This window comes from Sciurus carolinensis, chromosome 3 (genome assembly GCF_902686445.1).
Source record: "Sciurus carolinensis chromosome 3, mSciCar1.2, whole genome shotgun sequence".
Classification (NCBI taxonomy): Eukaryota; Metazoa; Chordata; class Mammalia; order Rodentia; family Sciuridae; genus Sciurus; species Sciurus carolinensis.
In genome coordinates, this window is record NC_062215.1 from 138,770,171 (window position 1) to 138,790,978 (window position 20,808).

The following is a 20,808-nucleotide window of genomic DNA, read 5'->3' on the forward strand; positions in this document are numbered from 1 at the left end:
CAATCTGGTTGGGTGGGTATTGCTAACAGGGAGACTATGCACATGTGGGGGCAGGAAGCATATAAAAATTCTATACCTTTTGCTCAATTTTACTATGAATCTAAAACAGCTCTGAAAATAAAAATAAAAAATGAAGTATATTTTTTAAAAATATGCTTATTTGAGGAAGTTTATTAAACTCCTTCATGGTCTCCCCCTAATCATCCACTCATTCATTTGTCAAATGTATATAGAATACCTACTACATAACAGGAAAATATTAAATACAGGGGAAAAAAGCCTTAGGAAATGATGTTTTATGTCCATTTTGGTATAGGCTACAAACGACATCATCTTTGATGAAGTGTAAGTTCATTGAATTCAAGCTAACCATCCCTCCCTAGTGTCCTCTGCATTCTTGATTAAAAATAGGATAGAGGGTAGGAGTATCTGTTTTACAAATTATCTAGTGATTTTCAAAAATAAAAATTTAATAGTTTGAGTTTTAATTTAAGGGCCATTGAAATAGATGTGAATGTCAAAACCACACAACCAAAATGTCACCCCCTCCATAACCTCTCAACAAAAATGTCACCTCCTCTTAAATAACTGATTATGTCTATTGTCTTATTCATAGAACAAATATTAAAAAATACTAAGCAAATATATCACTTATGGTAACTTTGAAATATCTTATGCTTTTAGAGTTTTATTCTTTTAAGAAAAGTAATAGATGAATGATCAGAATGAAGATATTTTTAATTTCATTATGAAAATGGCATAAACCTTGTTGCAAAAGTTAATTTTACTAAATCTTAAACTGGACAAAATTTTACATACATAATGGATATATAATATAAGAAATGCATTCATGAAAGTATTTTCTAGAACTGGGTTGTCATTTTTTTTCTTTTTAAAAATTTTATTCTTATAATTTTATTAATAATGCATAAGTGGTTAATGGACAGGCATCACCAACTTGACTGACTTAAATTAATTATCCTGTGGAAAAAGTATTTTCTATATTATCCAACTTACCAATGATTGTTCATAAGCTGGCTAAAAAAGTCATCTGGGACCCAAGTTTACATAATCAATAAATCTAACTTTTACAATCAGCCTATGTCCAGTTACACAGAAAAGGGCAGGCAGCTCCTGGAATGCCAGCAGGGGTCCTGGGCTCTGTCTCCTGTCGTGGCAGAGATGGTCATCTCCACTCTTGTGCTGCCCAGGGGTGGGAGGGGACACTCCCACACAGAAGGCAGTCTGGTGGCTTCCATCTCAGTAGCATGGTTTGTTCTAGTATTTACAATGCATCTCAGTGAGTCACCTGTCCCACTGCATGTGCCCATCAGATGACTTCCAGGGCATCAGTAGATCATCGCCTTGATTGTATGTGAGCCAAAGGTTTGACCTGGCATGCAGACAATTGATCGGCCTGGAGAAGTCTGTCTGTGGCCCACTTCTAGTAGGAGGAGAACCCCAAATTGGTCATTTTTCTGGTTCTATCCTTTTCCTCATCTCCTCCTCCTCCTCCTCCTCTTCTTCTAATTCTTCTTCTTCCTCTTCCTCTCCTTCCTCCTCCTCCCCCTCCCCCTCCTTCTTTTCTCCTTCTCCTTCTCCTTCTCCTCCTCCTCCTCCTCCTCTTCCTCCTCCTCCTTCTCTTCCTCCTCCTTCTCCTCCTCCTCCTACTCCTACTCCTCCTTCTCCTTCTCCTTCTCCTCCTCTTCCTCCTCCTCCCCCTCGCCACATCCACAACCTCTACTTCTATGCTAACCTTCAGTACCTCTAAAATGAGATTAAGGTTTGTGGCAAGAGCCTGAATGTGGTGAAATCCAGCAACCAGGGAAATAGGCAAGAAACCTTGCCCATCCATCTTCCTCTGAAGAAAGAAGTCACTTTCCAAGTTTTCTATACTGAAGTCATATTCAATTTGATGCCTAATATGCTGTTTAAGCAATGCTTCTTCCACAGGATACATCTGTACACCCATTCTGTCATCATGATAATACATTATACTGGTGTTAATTTCTGTTGAAATGGCTGATCTGTCCTTTCACCTTGTTCTCTGTGACCATATGAATAATTGAAGTTCACTCGGGGTTTCCTCTGCCTCATCCTCTTCTCCATCCTTGTCTTCTTCCTCAGCCTCTGAAGGAACCTTTGATATTACCTGCTTCATTCCTCACACTGGACACTTCATCCTGATTGTCTTTTTTCTGTCTCACCTCCAACTTCATGTATCATTTCTCCTATTATATGGGATGACCTATTTGCTTCAGGTTGACCCTGAGAGCTGTTCCTGGATCCAGGCGTCTCCTGCCTCTCTGGTTTTACATCATCTAAATGCAGTGGTACTCACTTGTGTTTATTAGTCTCTTTCATCGACTGCTTGACTGGGCCTCATCCTCACTGATATTTTCAACAGGACCGTCTAATTTTGTGCCCTGGTTTTCTTTGCTCTCACTGTTACTCCTCTTTTCAACCTTCTTTTTCTTTTGTAATTTGTGGCTTCTTTTTTTCTTGGCTGATGACACTCTGAGACAGCAAAAAGGTTTTTCCAGTGCTCACTAACTCTCTTGGTGTTGGCCAGTTTTCCTGTCTCTGAAATCACTGGCCTTATTGGAATTCCTTGTCTTCGGTTTTCCTGCTTTTATAATTTTTGGGGAACTGAGCCCGGTTGCCACCTTGATGGGCCAAGCATGGCGACTGACTTCTGGGTTGTCATTTCGTTTCAAGGAATGCATTATACTGCAAATCATCAGTGTTCAAAAATAACTATCCTATAACTAGGAAACTAGGACAATGCACAGTAAGGTGTGGTGGACTGCACCTCTACCTGACAAACTTGAACCTACTGCTCTTTGTGCCTATTAGTTGACAGATCTGACCTGTGTTTTCATTATGACTTGTTAAACCTTTTTAATACTGAATTCCAAGTTCAGGTATTATAAAGAAAAAAGACTAAACAGGTGTCCTCTAAAACTGACAACATTTATGAAAAATAAGCAAGAAGGTTTTATGTTTATGGAGTTGCTATAAATAATGAAATTCTCAATGTAAAATGATTAGGTAATAAATGGGTTGTTGGAGCAAACTATGAGACAGTGGAACCACTTGGCCAAATTCAACAATGAAAAAAAAGAAAAAAAGAAATAGAATACAGTCAACGTGCCTGAACAATAGGCAGTGGTGCCTGTGGCAGTTTCAATGGTGGTGCAGATAAACACAATTTGTTGGTTTCCAAATACTCCACTTATATTAAAGAGAAAACATGGCATTGGCATCTGTACATTAGCATAAATGATATGTGTATCATAAATGCAATGGATTATTCAAAATTTGTGAACAAAGACAAAAAAGATCTCATAAGTTTGTTGAATTTCAAAAGAGACATCTACTTAGGGTAATACTACTGGATCTACTATTGTTCAAGATGATATCAGACTTGACAAGAGAAACCAGGTGATCCTCAAATGGCAAGAACAATGTCGGTGTCAAAACAAGTCATGTTGGGTGAAACCCACAACATATTTTCAAAAATGTAATGTAACCCTTTGTTTGAAGTGTTTTACTCCTTTCCATGAAAAGTAATTGTTGAGCAGGTCATTAAAGTCATTCTTTGTATATTGTGTAGTACATGTAAGGATGTCCTATTTAAGGATGTGCTAATGTCCTATTCAAGGATGACTTATTCATAATAGTCAAATTATGGAATCAGTCCAGATATCCACCAATAGATGAATAGATCAAGAAATTGTGGTATACATATATGCAACAGTTTTACTTAGCCATAAAGAAGAATGAAATTATGGCATTTGCTGGTACATGAATGGAATTGGAAAGCATCATGCTAAGTGAAATAAGCCAGAATCAAACATTTAAAAGGTCTAAAGTTTTCTCTCATGTGCAGAATCTAGAGCAAAATAAGGGAAAGAAGGCCGGTGGGGGTGGGTTGAATATAAAAAATACATAGGGAAGATCAGTGGAGTAGAGGAAAAAGATTGAGAGGGAGGGAGGAAGGATGGGAATAGAGAGGAAATATGGAATGAATTTAACAAAACCATGTTATATGTATGTGTATATAAATGTACAGTAGGAAATTTCACCTTTATGTATATGTAGAAAGTACCAATCAAAAATAAATAAATGAGCAAAAGGAAGATCAGTAGAGCAGAGGAAGGAGAATAGGGGGAGGGAGGAGGGGAGGGAAAGCATGGGTAATGGGGATTAAAATCAAATTTCATGCATGTATGATTTTGTCAAAATAAACCCAATGACTATGTTTAACGAGAATGCTCTAATAAAAAAATAAAGTATTGCTTATATATATGCAAAAGATGCCATAATGGCCCAGTATAGTGCAACCACTCTATCCCAGGCAGGTTGACTCAAGATTTGGGCACCCAGAAAAAGATACATGAAGCCATGCCTTTATTCAATTGGGTGGGCAATCTGTGCAGCAATGAGTCCTGTTCAACTTATATACAGAATTGTAATAAAGCTGGCAGCATGTCAAGTATGATATCATGTGGTTATATAAGAATGTATGTGCACTGTTTTTCCTGGTTTACATAAGGCATCTTAGTCATCGCTTCTGGGACATCCGGGTGAGGGAGCCTGATCAACTCCATTTTCTTTGCATCCCGTGTCTTATTTATAGGGCAATGTGTATTTGTGTTTTTAATGATAATAAAGGCTAGATAAGCTCTAGATTATTGTTTCCAACCTATTTAATGCATCTGGTTCAATTTCATTGAAATATTTGCAGAATTAAAAACTTGGGACTTAATGGGTTTAGTCTCCTTCCCAGGCCCTTAAGACTTCTCAAGTGCTGCTTCGTCTATCTGGATCACTATCTCCTGACCTCACTCCCCTCATTTACTTGTTTCCTGCCAAATCTTCAGTGGGTCCTCATCTTGGAGGGCTTCTTTGTCTTTACTCCCACCTGCCTCCAGTCTGGATAGGTGCTTTTCTATTTATTACTGTAACACCCAATTCTCTCCCGTCATAGGGTGTCAAATGAAATCAGGTTCATTTTTTCACATCATTTAAAATGTGTTAGTAGTAAAACATTAATTCAAGTTTGGAAAAGATTTTTTCACTTTGGGAAAATCACCAGAATCCTTTTGTAAGTTTAACAATTTCTCTTTGGAAAAAATTTTAAGTTACCTTAACCTTAAAGCTAGAGCTTCAGACAGAGATGTTAAGTGAGACATTGACCAACATAAGTTCTGATATATTTAGTAGTAGTATATTCAGTATATTTAGTATATTTAGTAGTAGTATATTTAGTAATGTCCTTGCAGAGATAAGTATTTTTTTTTATCCTAAATATGGATTAATTTTGCCCCTGAAATTTGTCCTTCCCACAGGAGATATGTATATCTTTTGTGCAGGAACTTTTTTTCAGCTTGCTTCAGAACAGCTCCATTAGGAGGCACATCTGGCCTTTCTTATGACATCATGCTAGAATGAAGACCTGGAATGATCTGGGAACAGTTTTACCCTGGTTGGACTGTTGGCAACCCAAACCTTTTTTTTTTTTTTTTTTAATTGAGTAACCTAGACTCTGAAGTGTGTCCTTTAAACTATCACTGTGGCCTTCTCTGTACCCTGAGACTTAATGGAACCCGCTAGGTGGGGTGAGATATTAGATGTTTCCACTGTCGGTTATCCTGCTGCAGGAGACAAGACAGGCCTGGGAATGAACAGAGAGAGGAAGAACATCCTTTCTTCTAGCTATAGCCAAGGGAGAGGAAACTGTAAGAATTCCACAGTGTGAAGAGCCTGGGCAAACATGCCACGCGGAGCAGTCTCCAACATAACAGTGGGTGCTCAACAGTTACTGAATAAATACCTACTTATATTTAATATTGATGGGAGATTCTAAGAGTAACAAGCCACTTATGGGTACTGGTCAACTGGGCATCTGGATGTAGATGTGTTAGCTCTGGACTGCACAATCTGTTTCTTGATGTCCTATAAATGCCTTTTTCATGTTGCTGCTGTTCTTTTCTACTTTCTGCTGGATACATGCACAATTTTCTCCCTAATTCCCTAGAGCACAGCTAACAACCAGTGTAACATTAAACACCTAACTGAAGGTTTGGGGCTAACTTGGGCACAATGCAGAGTAGCTTAGAAGAGTTCCTGATGGATTTACAGAAATTATTTGTGAAGCAAATTTAGTAAAAGAACAGATTTTTCACAGTACTTCCTCAAGGACTGAAGCTATTGTTTTGGGAGTGTTGATGGGAAGGCATGTGTCATTTAGAGACTAGGAGAACTTGGATTTCATCCCTCAAAACACTTGGTCTTTTTTTTTAACCAAGCTGTGAGTATCTTGAGAATAGGACTGCATCTTCTTTGTCTTTGCTCTATCATTGATTTTAGTACAATGCCTGAAACATCAGTGCTCAAATAAATGCTTGCTGAATTATACATGCATAAAGTCTTTTACAATATTATTTGCAACTTGATGAGGTAGCCAAAATAAGTAAATAGCCTTATTTTAAATTGGTTATGAGAAAGATAGTAGAATTAATAAGATCTCTTGATCCCCTATATTATAAGGTGGTTTCTGTGACTTTAAAATTAGAAAGTGTTTCTTTTCTTTCTTTCTTTCTTTTTTTTTTTTTTTTTTTTTTTTTTTTTTTTTTTTTTTGTACTAGGGATTTATCCTGGGGCAATTTACCAGTGAGCCACATTTCCAGTGTTTTTATTTTTTGAAACAGGTTTTCACTAAGTTGCTTAGGGCCTCGCTAAGTTGCTAAGGCTGGCTTTGAACTTGAAATCCTCCTATCTCAGCCTCCCTAGCCACTGGGATTACTGACAGGCACCACTGTGCCTGACTGGGAAATATGTTTCAAAAACAGTTTCCTGCAAAAAAGCTGCACCACCATCACATATTTCCAGAGAATCTTGAAATCAGAAGGGCCTTGGAGTCAGGTAGCTCCCTAACTTAACACATGAGAAAACTGAAACCCAGAGTGGCAAAATAACTTACCCAGAATCACATGCCACTTCAGTGGTCTGCATGACAGTGCTTCTGATTCTTGTTCTTCTTAGAACCATCCTTCACTAAATAATACCAGTCACAGGTCCATGCATAAATTGCAGTTAAAATATTTATTTGTATCTTACATTTAAAAAATACTCTGAAGCAGCTGGGCTTCGTGGCATGCCTGTAATCTTATCTACTTGGGAGGCTGGGACAGGAGGATTGCAAGTTTGGGCCCAACCTGGGCAACATAGCAAGACCCTGTATTAAGATAAAATAAATAAATAAATAAGGCTGGAGATGTAGCTCAGTGGTAGAGTACCCGTGGGTTTAATACTTAGCGAGAGAGAGAGAGAGAGAGAGAGAGAGAGAGAGAGAAAAGAAGAAGAAGAAAAGAAAGAAACAAAGAAAAACAGAAAGAAAATAAAGAGCTCCCTGAAGCAGTATTTATTGTTGTAGATCCTTAAAAGTTCTAGAATTGTGTTTTCAAATGTGGCCGAATAAAGAACTATGACAGGACCTTACCCAGGCTAGTGGTGCTCAGGCATCGGTACTTTTTTTTTTTTTTTTAATTCCAAAATGATTCTAATTGCACCCATGATTAAGAATCACTAGCTTTAATATTTTTTAATTAACTACGTATTTAAGATTAAAATTATTTTTATTTTATTCAGTGTTCTTATTCATTTTCCAAGTCTTTGGTCTATATCCCAGCTCCACATCCATTCTATGATTAACTAAAATCACAAAGAATATGCAGTCCCTCACTTGGGTTTCACTAAGGCCCAGTAGTAGAAACTTCCTGAATTAGTAAGGCTCAGCCCCAAAAGCATTTAATTTGCATTAAATGCAAAGGGCGTCACTGCCTGCCCAGGACAAAGCAGTATTGCATTGCAATTTTAGACACTAGATTTTCATAGAATCACACCACTGGCAATAAGTGGATAGTTTGTACCTCAGTTACCAGAGAAATCTTTACCTAAAGATGCATGTTCTCTATCTTCAAAATCTCCAAGGAGAAATCTTTCATCTTTTGTTATTTTTAACTACACTATACAGAGTGTTCTTTCATTTAGCCACTTTAAACTGCCATCTTCAGTGCAAATGGAGAACAATAAATGGATTGCCTGTTTGCTTATCTTTTGTTAGGTTGGGAAGAGTCACAAATTCACAATCTGGATGCCTTTTCTTCAGGCTAATAATAAATACTTTAACCTGTCATTATGGCCTACATTTTATGACCATTTACATTTTTCCATTCCTCTTCTCTGAAGCAATTAGACAATGGTGTAATAGAAGAGTTATTTTCCTTTGCTTTAACATGTTATCTAAAGATGAAAGATGCAATGCTTATGATTCAAGCCTTAATTTTTAAGTATTATTACATTTGCATGCAAGCACTGTCCATTTTCCCTCTTATTTTATAATTCTAAGATTTAAAATGTAATCACTAGGTTATAAATTACAATTACCTTGCCTTATATCTGAACGCAGAATGCAAACATAAAGCTTTCTTGCTTTGGTAATTTCTATAATTTTATGCATAACATTAATAAGGACCTGTGTATAATTCACATATACAGATCGCACTCACATTACCACAAACACAAGCTTTTCTCAGAGCAGATCGTCTCTGCAGAACCAACCCAGATAATGGAATTAGTCATTAACTCTTCAGGCAGCCTTTACATTTTCTTTATATAGTGTTTTCTATACTCATCGTAATATTGTGCCATTTTTACCAGCTAGTTAAGATTTCATTGTATAAACAGTAACTGAACATATTCATGTCAAAGATAATCATTCCTTTAAAAGGTTTCTTTGTCAGGTATTCGTTAAAGTAGGTTTCACATCAGAATGATAGTCACTAATATAGGGCAAACATCTTACCCATTTGGCAGGTTTTTAAAATTTTTTAATTTTATTAGCACTATATCAAATCCTTGGCTTACATTATGTCTCTTTAAGAGAACTAAGCCCTGTTTTATGAACGCACACAATTGGGAACCTGCAAAGTGGAATAATCTGGGTGTCGTAAAAAGATGAGACCGTAATAGAGATATGTTCCTGAATACATCTGAAATTAATTTTTGGAAATATCTAGTTCCATTAATGTTACACTTTGGAAACAGTGCTTTAATTTTCTTAATACTGATTTTTGTAAGTTCATTTTGTAAAAAATTCTTTAAATAAAGGTTTCTCCCAGTTGATGTTTCCAGCTCCTGTCTGCATGAAGCACTGGCATTTTGCTTCAAGACAGGAGGTAACACAGGAATAAATGCAGTGCCAGCCACATTTCCTCTGGATCAGATTTGTGAATGTTGTGAGCATTGTAAAAGGGTAGTGTGGGTGACAGAATTTCACAAAAGTGCCTACACAAAGAGCTGCTCTTCAGAAGGCAGACACCATTTTGTCTCATTTCAAAGCAATTCACAACCTTCTCTAGTTTTTCAGTGGATACTTTCAGACACTAAATTTTTCACCTAAACCTGATGGGAATTGATGAATTTGTAGGGGGGCAATTTTATTTCTAGGCAGTGGGAGGGGAAATAGAAAAGGGCAATAATTGAGGTCACGGCTGTAAATATCTCTTGAGTTCTCTGAAGAAGTAAAGTGAGAATAACTAACCCTCATGTGTAGTTGTATAGACACCGAGAGTCATGAAATTAATGCCAGTATAAAAATAAATCCCCAGCCTCAGATTACTTCATAGGAGAAATCAGTATTTGCTCTGAGAGCTTGGTGGCAGGGGCTCAGGGTAGGGGTACATCATGAATGAATCTCACTCCTTATCTTTCTGTGTGAGAAATCAGCCCAGCACTACTGCCTCAGGAAGCCCGCACTGAGCTCACCTCTTGAGACTCTGATTGGCCTGTGAGTATGTGGATTATGATTATGTGTGTAGCGCTGTGGTTGTTTGTCTGAATATAAGTGATCTTAGGCTTTGTTTGTTTTTGTTTTATTTTATTTTACTTTTTTTGGCAAACCGAAGCATATACATTAAATTGAGATTGGCTTTCAGAATTGTAACTTGACATTTTCTAACTTGACATTTTTATCACTAGACACTGCCTACATTCTGGAGTGTATCTTAGAATTCCCTTCAGCCTCTGCAGTATGTTATTTTCTATACCCTGAATACTATCACTATTACCCTGTGAGGGAAGATTTCTGTCCCATTACATAAAATTTACCATTTCGATCATTTTAAAGAGTAAAATTTTGTGATACTTATTCACAATGTTGTGCAACCATCACCCCAACCTAGGCCCAGAACATTTTATCACCCCCAAAGACTATCCCATCCTCATTAAGTGGTCCCTCCACAATACCCCTCTCCACCCTGAACCCCATAACTTGACTTTCTACCTCTGTGGATTTGATTGCTATTGATATTTCACGTAAACAGGAGCATACAATATGTGTTCTTTTGGTGTGGTTTCTTTTGCTTAGTGTAATGTTTTTTGAGGATAATCCATGTTGTGTATTAATTTTGAAGCAATAAGTCATTCCTATCAGAATGGAGTTTATACTGGTCAGTTAGCTGGATATATACTTCTTGAAAAAAAGTTTAAATTATAAAATGGAGAAATTAATTTGCCATGTGACTAATATTTTGTTTTAATGTCCTTGAATATACAGGGTTTTGTTGCATTAAACAAAAACAAAAACAAAAAACAACCAAGAAACAAAATTAGAAAGAACCCAAAACCACATAACAAACATCACAACACATTATCACCTAAACTCAGAGTATGTATATTGCTTGATTCCTACCAATTGCATTTTTACAAGGTCTTCTGGGGGCATCATGGGCAGGGGGAAGGACGTGTGACCAAAGGATGTCATGCAAAAAAGGATGACTGTAAGGCAAAACATTTGAATTAGGCTTTTGAAGTCTCCCTTTTAATTGTCCACTTTCCAGCTCTCCTCTAAGGATGAAATACGTAGATAACAAACTTAATTCATCCTAAAATATTTGTGACTTAATGAACTTAGAAACTAATAGAGACATCCTTGCTTAATTTAATTCTATAAAACTGATTGACTTTTGGTCAAGAAATGGAGAGGACTGTTCAGGGAAAGATCCTTCCTTGTCCCCTTAAATTTTATCTTATGAACCAATGAGTTCTCAAGCTCCTATGTGCCTAAGATTCACTGTGATGTTTGTAAAAATATAGTCTCTTAGACCCTAGAGATTCTGATTCAATCTGGGTGGGGATCAGAAATCTGTACCTTTTAGTGTCCTAGGTCAGAGGTTCTCAAACTTTAATGTGCATCAGAATCACCTTGAGGGCTTGTTAAAACAAATTGCTGGATCCCATTCTTGGAGTTTCTGATTCAGTTTCAGGATTTACCTAACAAGATCCTGATGATGTTGATGATTCTGGTTGTGAACCAGACTTCGAGAACAATTGTCTTAAGTGATTCTAAAATATTGTGCCTGGGACACATTGGAGACATTCTGATAAACTAAATCAAACTTCTGCATATTAGGCTAAGTCTGTGTAGCAGCCTGCAAAACACAAACAAACAAAAACAACAACAACAACAACAAAATATGGACTTTGAAGTGGTAGAGAAAATAAAACCCTATCTACAGTAGTTTTTAAATGTTTTTATTAGTGCTTTACAGTTATACATAATAGTGGGGCTCATTTTGACATATTCATAAATGCCTATAATTTACTGCATTTCGTTCCCGAGTACTTCCCCTTTCCCTCCCCCCATCCCCTTCCTCTATTCTACTGTTCTTCCTTCTATTTATTTATTTTAAGGGTATTATAGTAATACATAAAAGTGGAATTAACTGTAATATATTCATACATGCACATGGCATGATTTGGTGAATTTCATTCTGCAGTTCCTCCCTGTTCCCTCCCCTTCTCCCTCCCCCAGAGTCCCTTTCTTTATTTTATTACTCTCCTTTATATTTTCATGAAATCCCACTTTTTTATTCCTTATTGTCTCTAGCTTCTGCATATGAGAGAAAACATTTGACCCTGGATTTTCTGAGTCTGGCTTATTTCACTTAGCATGATGTTCTCCAGTTCCATACACTTACCAGCAGATTACATAATTCCATTCTTCTTTATAGCTGAGTAAAAACTCGATTGTGCATGTATACCCCATTTTCTTTATCCAATCCTCTGTTGACAGGTACCCAGGCTGATCCCATGTCTTGACCATTGTGAATTGTGCTACTATGAACATTGGTATGCATGTATAACTATAGTATGCTGGATAAATACCAAGGGGAGTGGGATAACTGGGTCATATGTTGGTTGATTCTCTTGAGAAATCTCCATACTGCTTTCTGAAGTAGTTGCACTAATTTGCAGTCCGACCAAAAATGTTTGAGTATATCTTTTCTCCACATCCTTGCCAGCAATCATTTGTTTGTATTCTTGATGATTGCCATTCTAACTGTAGTAAGATGAACGAATGTCGTTTAGATTTGTATTTCCCTGATTTATCAGGATGTTGAACATTTAAAATTTTTTTGTTGGCCATTTCTATTTATTCTTTTGAAAAATGTCTGTTTAGATCATTTGTCCATTTATTAATTGGGTTATTTGAAAAACAATATTTTAATTTTTAATGTTAGTTATTATCATACATTATTATTTTATTGATTAAAATAAAATCTAATGTCTAGATTGTAGAAAATAAACATTTGTCAATCACAACTGTACTATTTAAAACTGAAATTAATTTTTAATTGATTCTTGAAAACAAAAATTATACATATGTATAGGGTTAAAATAACATTTTTTAACTTTCGGATATATATATATATATCTAAGCTCATAGACTATTGTAGGTTTCATTTGAAATAATGTTAAAATACCAACTGAAACACTAAGTATTTTGTTGCTTGGAGTTTCAACTAGTAAATTGATTCAGGGGTACAGCCTGCTGGATGTTTCTGATATTGCAAAGAAAAAAATTGTCAAGGAAGTTTTACAATTTAGTACCTTTTATTTTAAAAATTATTATATTTTTACAAGTATGATATGGAAACATTGTGAAACTTAGTGAGTTCCAGATATTCCTTTGTTTATTGATCTTTGTTTTGTGACCTTAGGCAATTGCTCAAGATTCAGGTTCCTTCTCTTTATTATGGGGCAACACAATCATTTCCACCTAGCAATTTAAATGTTTTGATGAAAACATTTAAATCCCCAGTATGATGCTGAGCCCATTGTAAGAACCCCCCTGGCTTTTACATTCACACACACACACACACACACACACTTGGGCGTGTATGTGTGTGTGTGTGTGTGTGTGTGTGCATGTGTGTGTATACATATATATGCCAACAAGCAAAAGAGCATCACTTTCTGATCTATGTAAGTTGTCCAAACTTAATTCTGCTTTGAAGCAAAGTTCAGAATGATATGCAATGACTCCATGTAAATGCTTTTCTGCATTTGGACTTCTATAGTTCTGTGCTTCAATGAATTAGGAAGGAGCAGGTACTGAAAGAGTCAAATAATTTTTGCAGGTATTGAAACTTGATGATGAAGTGGAGCATCCCAGCTGAATAATTTCCTCTAAGTAAAGCTTTTAAATAAAATTCATACTCAGTGCCTCCAGGCAACTCATTCCTTAATATGCTGACACAGGACACTAGTAAAACCAGTCCTTACCTAAGATAAACAAGAAGTTGACCTCACATGAATGTTGAAGTCCAAACTGTGTTGTCTCTGGGCCCCAGCTGTGTTTAGAAACTCACATCTTGGGAACCCAAATCTCCTTTGTGATTCATGGAGTGCACAGTGGTCCCACCTATGCTGGGGATGGTTTCACTGGTGTTTTTTGCTATGGTGGCCCAGTTGAGCAATTCAGAGATAAGAATCAGTGGTCTAGAAAATGGCCCATGAATCTGCCATAAAAACAAGTATTTCAGGAATTTCAATTAAAGACATTTGAAGGTTACATAATGTCGAAAAAAACACTTTGAGATATCCAGCAGGAACTGGTTTTTCTGTTTCAACTTGCTGCATTTATTAGAATAGAATCAAGTAGTATGTCTGTACTCAGTGGGAATGCCATTGAATATCAGCTGTGATTGCCAGGAGGACTGTGGTTCAAGATAAGTGTGCCCTTTGGGTTCTAGTGTTGTAAACTGCCGTAATTTATGAGGCCCTTGCTGCAGTAAAAGACCATTACCCAAGGTGACACTATTCCTGTCCTTACTGCTGCCCCAACATTAACACCATCCAATGTTTAATCTGGCCTAGGGGCAGCACAGAGTGCTGCACAAGAAGGCATTCAATAAATACAGGGTGAGCAGAATCCTGTGGTATAGTGGTACCAGTTACAGCAAGGATTGGGGTTTAATTGTAAGATATATAAATATAAACTTGGCCTTGTATTCATGACTGAGTAGTCATTCCAAGTATTTGGTGTGCATCTGCTATAACTTTACTTCAATTAATTCAGGAGTGGTTTGAGGAAGTTCCAGTCCTGATGTGCCCAGAAAAGACGAGTTTTCAGAACACCTCTCTGGCTCCCCACAACTAGCCTACAGCAGCTTATTTAAAGAACCACATTCCATCGATATTCTTAAAGTAGAACTACACTAGGGCCTGGGCAAAGTTTAGGTAAAGAGGAAAATAATTAGAATTCATTGTATTGGATAACTATGTGGAGATTAGCTAGGACCTGTTATTAATGGCCAATAATTAGGAAATGGTGTCAGGAGATTTCTTTTTCTTTTCCTTCCTTCCTTCTCTTCCTTCCTTCCTTCCTTCCTTCCTTCCTTCCACTTTGGCCATACTGGATAATGTTCTTTTTTAAAATTTTTTTTATTTGTTCTTTTTAGTTATGCATGACAGTAGAATGTATTTTGACATAGCATACATACATGAAGTATAACTTCCCATATTTGTTGTTGTACATGATGTGAAGTTGCACTGGTTGTGAATTCAGTGTATGAACATAGGAAAGTTATGTCTGATTCATTCTACTCTTTCCCATACCCCCTCCCTTCCCCACCTCCCCCGTCCAATCGGGTGAACCTTCCCCGCTTTGTCTATTGTAAGTCAGCATCCCCATATCAGAGAGAACATTCAGCCTTTGTTTTTTGGGATTGACTTATTTCACTTAGCATGATAGTCTCTAGTTCCATCCATTTACCAATAAATATCATAATTCCATTCTTCTTTATGACTGAGTCATATTTCACTGTTTATACATACCACGTCTTCTTTACCCATTCATCTGTTGAAGGGCACCTATGTTGGTTCCAAAGCTTGGCTATTGTGAATTGAGCTGCTATAAACATTAATGTGGCCACATCACTTTAGTATGTTGATTTTATGTCCCTTGGGTATAAACCAAGGAGTGGGATAACTGGATCAAATTGTGGTTCCATTGCAAGTTCTCTAAGGAATCTCCATACTGCTTTCTAGAGTGGTTGCACCAGTTTACAATCCCATCATGGAAGGTCTAAGTTTAAATCATGACTTGGTCTTTCAGGAGACCAGGAACCCACTAAGAGTTGACTCAAAGAAAAGTCTGCTGATATTCTTATTGGTTTCCCCCTGAATGTAATTTGATTGTTTTCTCTCGCGGCCTATAAAATTCTGTCTTCATCCAGAAACTTCCAAGGGTTTTAGGAGCTCTGTGTTAGGAACCAGGGGCAGGAAAAAAAAAAAATACACACACACACACACACACACACACACACACACACACATACACACACATACATATATGCATATGTATGTCTATGTGTCCTATATATTCAGGACTATGTGCTAAAGAAGCCTATGACCTTGAAACAACAATGGACACAAACAAACAAACAAAAAACCTCAAGAAAATTCCGCTATCTGTACCCAAAGAACTGGGAAATGGGCACCTCAGCAGGACAGAAGTCTTTTAATTCTATGTTTTAGGCAAAATTCTAAGGTGTCTCTGGGATTACACCCACTGATGTACATGTCCTGACTTGCGAATATACTGAACTTTACTTCCTGTGATTAGGCTACATTATATGGTGCAGTTGACTTTAAGATAAGGAGAATATTTCTCAGACTAGGCACAAAAAGGAAAGTCAGAGACATTCCAAATGTGAGAGGGATTAGACATGAGGGAAGTTTTCTCTTGCCAAGATGAAGAAATCCACATTGCATTGTCCCGTGAACAGCGTCTAGGAGATGACAGTGGACCCCAGCTGACAGCAGACAGAGGAGGTCTCAGTCTTCAAATTGCAAGGAAATGAATTCTGCCAATGACATGGAGCAGTTTGCCTAGTTTGAACCTCCATATGAGAATGTAGTTGGCCAGCACTTTAATTTTAGCTTTATGGCACTCTATTCAAGGACACCATGAGATAATAAATTTGTGATGTTTTTAAGCTACTGTTTGTGGTAACTTGTCTGTTCTTGATTCAAACACTCTGGAAAAGCCTCCCCCGATCCTCCAGTAGTGCTGCAGTATGGAATTGGTTGGCAGGCCTCCAAATTCTACCCCTGTGGCTATTATAACAAATTACCAGGAACTTAGTGGTTGAAAAGATTTAAAAAAATTATTGTCTTACGTTTCTGAGATTCAAAGTTCACAATGAGTCCCATTGGACTAAAGTCAATGTGTCCACAGAGATGCAATCCCTCCAGAGGCTCTGGAGGAGAATTCCTACCTTTGTCTTTTCTAGCTTCTAGAGGCTGCCTGCATTCCTTGGCTGGGGACCCCTTCCTCTGTCTTCAAAGCACATCCTCCAACCTCTACTTCTGTAATCACATCTCACCTTTTTCTCTAACCCTCTTGCCTTCCTCTTATAAAGATACTTGTGATTATCCTGAGCCTTCCTAGATTATCCAGGATATTTGCTATAGTTTGAATTTTTGGCCCCTACAAAATTCATGTTGAAATTTAATTATCAATATAATGGAATCAGGCCAGATTCCGTGGCTCACACCTGTAACGGGGCAGCTCCAGATGCTGAGGTGAGGCACGAAGATCCCAAGTTCAAGGACAGCCTCAGCAAAAGTGAGGCGCTAAGCAACTCAGTGAGAGCCTGTCTTTAAACAAAATATGAAATAGGGCTGGTGATGTGGCTCAGTAATTGAGTACTCCTGAGTTCAATCTCTGGTACCCCAAATATGTATACATATATATATATATATACACACATACATATACATATATATACACCCATATATACATATATATGCATACATATACATATATATACATATATACATATGTAAACATTATATATATAGAATTTATATAAAATTTTATATATGTACATATATATGTGTGTATATATATACACACATATTTTATTTTACATATATATGTGTATATATATATATATAGATAGATAGATAGATAGATAAAATATGATCAGGATGTAGGGACATTGAAAGGAGGTAAGACCATAAGGCTACACCCTCAGCATTTAAAGACTTTAAAAAAGTACATTTGGGAGTGGGTCGTCTCTCTCTTTTCCCTTTTCTCTTCTGCCAGGAGGTGATGCAGCAAGGTCTGCACCACCTGCCAGGGCCTTAATCTTGGACTTTTTAACCTCCAGAACTGTGCAATTAATTTCTGTTCATTATAAATTATCCAGTCTTGGGTATTGTTATGACAGGGAAAAAAAAAGACAATAATTTTCCTATGAAAAGATCTTTAACTTAATGAAATCTGCAAAGTCGCTTTTATCACGTAAGGTAACATATTAATAGGTTCTACATATTAGGATATGGACCTCTTTGGGAGGCATTATTCTGTGCACCCTAACCCACTACAGAAAAGCACTGTAGAAGTTTCATAAACTAAATTGATATGTGAACCTCAATCTACAAAAACGTGCTAGGTCATACATCCTAAACAGAAAGAGGTTAGCTACCTGCTGAAAGAGGTGATCCAAGCAGCAAGCAAAGTCTTACAACATAAAATGCAAATGCTTAGGATATAGTCCAAAATTACTGACCATATCAAGAAAATATCAACACTGATGAAAAAGACATCAAGACCAAGATGACACAGTTGTTGGAATTATCAGATAGGGATTTTATTTTATTTTTTAACTTTCAAGTATTTTAATTATTTATGTATGATAACTAGTATAACTGTTGTGTCAGAGTTAATTTCTGGATATATTTAAGATGTGTAACATGAAGTTTTGGTATACTTGTATATAGTGAAATGATTTACATGGTCAAGTAAATTAATATATTCATCATCTCATAGTTACTCTCAGATAGGATCTGATAAGGCAGCTATCATAAAATTGCTTCAGTAAGAACACACATATTCTGAATCACGAAAAAAATACAGAATCTTGGCAAAGGTACAGATATACAGAAAAGAACCAAAGGGAAATTTTAGAATCAAAAAAATATAACTGGGAAAAGAAAATCTTTAGATGGGCTTAATAACAAAGTAAAGATGACAGAACCACAAGTGATCTTGAAGATAGAGAAACAAAAATCATCAGTATGAACAGCAGAGGGCAAAATGATTTTTAAAAAAATGACCAAATTCCCTAGAACCAGTGGGACAATAACAGAAGACTTAACGTTCATATTATCAAAATTCCAGATGAAGAGAAGAAAGAATGCTGGACCAAAAAAAGAAAAAAAGATGACCCCTACTTTCCAAATTAAACCCTAAGAAATCCACACTGTACAGTGTCACTGATGTCAGTCTTCATTTTTTGTTTGATTATATTCCTTGTGCTGGTTTGGGGTTTATTTCGATCATTTTCTTGTTTTTGAAAGTGGAAGTTTATTATTTTGAGAACTTTCTTCTTGCCTAACATAAACATTTGATGCTGTGAATTTCTCTCTAAGCAATGTTTTCATTGCATCCAGAAATTTTGATGTTGTATTTTAATTTTTGTTCAGTTCCAGATATTTTCTCCATTTTTCCTTTGATTAATCAAAACATACTTCAAAGAACTCAGAGAAAAATAGCCTCTTGTATTTATCCATATATTTGTTATTTTGCTGCTTTCTCTTTATCCCTGATGCCCAAGTTTCCTTCCGGTACCATTTCCTTTCTGTCTGAAGGACCAGTAATTATTTTTGTTAACAAGTCTACTGGCTCTTAACTTTTATTTATATGAAGATGTATTTATTTTACCTTCCATTCTGAAGAATTTTTCTCTAGGTAAGTGATGAAGAATTTTTTTCTATATATGAGATTTTGGTCTTCCTATGTTTTTCCTTTGGGCACTTTAAAATTGTTGCTTCACTACCTTCTGTCTTACATCATTTCTGATAGAAATTCCACAATCCTTTAGCTGGTTCCTTGTCTATCACTAAGCTATTTTCATCTGGTTAATTTTAAGTGTTTCCCTTCATCCTTAGTTTGTAAGTGTTCTTGAAGTGTCTGGGTTTGGACTTCTTTGGGTTTCTCCCAAAGAAGTTGAGGATTGCTAAGGTTGCTAAGGTTGAGGGTTGCTAAGCTGTTTAAGTCTGTAGATTCATGTCTTTCACCACATTTGGAAAATTGAGCCATGATTTTTTTCTCTGCCTTATTCTAACCTCTCATTTTGGATCTCCAATGACATTAATGCTAAAACATCTCATAGAGCCCTGAAGCCCTATTAATTAAAAATAACACTAGCAGCAGCAGCAATAACAACAACAAGCTTTCTTCTGTCAGTGGTTTGCTTTAGGCAAGCTCTACTGATCGTTCTTCAGGTTCCTTTGCACTGGGCTTCCTGGGCATACTAAAATGCTGGCTCACAGGGAGTGGTACTACTCTCACAGAGCATACTGAGGCCTTCTTCTGTTCAGGGTCTGTGAAGATGGTAGTCACTTCAGTGTCTGTAGAGCTACACATGAATCACTCAAAGTTGTGGACTTACATTGACCCAAATATTGATTTCTCATTCCCTGCCCCCAGTGGACAAGAGAATTTCTTTTTATTTGTGCGGGCTTCAGTTCCCAAAATTCACTGTCCTTAGAACACAAAGGGAAGAGCAATTCCACATGGGCGCATGTGGCTTTATGTGAGGGGCACCCTGAGATGGTTTAAGATCTCCAGTTTAAGGCTGGGGAGATAGCTCAGTTGGTAGAATGCTTGCCTTGCAAGCACAAGGCCCTGGGTTCGATCCCCAGCACCACAAAAATCTCCAGTATAAAATGGAATTGGGGTTTCTTTGATGGATGTATTCAGGCAGTGTCTTATCTGGTTTGATGGTTGGGTCATACCAACTTCATCAAGTACATTGCCAATGGTTCCCCGAGCTTCTGCTTTCTAGAAATGTTTGTGTACAATTGGTATTAATTCTTCTTCAAATGTGAGGTAGAATTCTCCAGGGATATCATCTATACCTGAAGATCTTTTGGAAGATATTTGTCTATTAGGAACTTTATTTCCTTAATGGTCACGTGACTTTTATGTAAGTAGCCCCCTGAGGTGGTATAGGATTTTCAGTCCCAAAGCCTATGTGCTCACTCTTCATGACCTTCAGCAGAAGCCAGGAGTAGATTTGGGGTTCGGAGGCTGTGGGACATGGGGTGAAGCCACTGCTGCAGCAGGCTGCCCATGACCAATGGCGCACCTCTTCCTTCGCTGCCGTGGGATTATGTAGGTGATGCCCCTCTGGATGGAACACTCTGGAGTCTCCAGTGCCTTCCCAGACGTGTGTTCTCCAACCCCTGCCACCCACCCTCTCCACACACCTCAGCAAGAGGCTTGAAGACAAAATTGGAAGACAATTTTATTGAGAAACTGAATGAGGACTACATACACATCTTCATGTCATAAAAATTAAAAGTAGGACATTTTACTCTTGATGAAAATAAAAATCAACTTCCCTCATCTCTCTCCTGACTTTCTTTTATTTCAGAATA

General features: G+C 37.1%; 1 pseudogene; it reads right to left on the reverse strand.

Moving 5' to 3' along the window:
- Positions 1 to 1,349: 1,349 nt before the first annotated feature.
- On the reverse strand, positions 1,350 to 20,502 carry LOC124979505 (la-related protein 1B-like; annotated as a pseudogene).
- Positions 20,503 to 20,808: the final 306 nt, after the last annotated feature.